Below are 517 nucleotides of genomic sequence, written 5' to 3'. Positions count from 1 at the left end.
GTGATGGGTTGTGATGAACTTTATGCTCCATCCTGCTCACTGCATCACAAAGTCCTCATGGAGAAAAGCAGCCCAGACTGTTAGTGGTGGATGTATGTGTTCATGGTCTCTGTGCAAACTGCCTTGACACTTTATGTGAGGTTTCAATGGCTCAGGACCGATTCATCTGAGTAGAAACATAGAAACATTGATCCTCAATATCACCTCTGCCTCCTCATCCTCTCCTCCCCCATCTCCACCACCACTATCCTCTTCCTCCTCCTCCACCACCACCATCCTCTTTCTCCTCCACCACCCCCATCCTCTTCCTCCTCCTCCACCACCACCATCCTCTTTCTCCTCCACCACCACTATCCTCTTCCTCCTCCTCCACCACCACCATCCTCTTTCTCCTCCACCACCACTATCCTCTTCCTCCTCCTCCACCACCACCATCCTCTTTCTCCTCCACCACCACTATCCTCTTCCTCCTCCTCCACCACCACCATCCTCTTTCTCCTCCACCACCACTATCCTC

The sequence above is a fragment of the Oncorhynchus keta genome, unplaced genomic scaffold, assembly GCF_023373465.1.
Source record: "Oncorhynchus keta strain PuntledgeMale-10-30-2019 unplaced genomic scaffold, Oket_V2 Un_contig_8871_pilon_pilon, whole genome shotgun sequence".
NCBI lineage: Eukaryota > Metazoa > Chordata > Actinopteri > Salmoniformes > Salmonidae > Oncorhynchus > Oncorhynchus keta.
Note: the sequence above shows the minus strand (reverse complement) of the source record.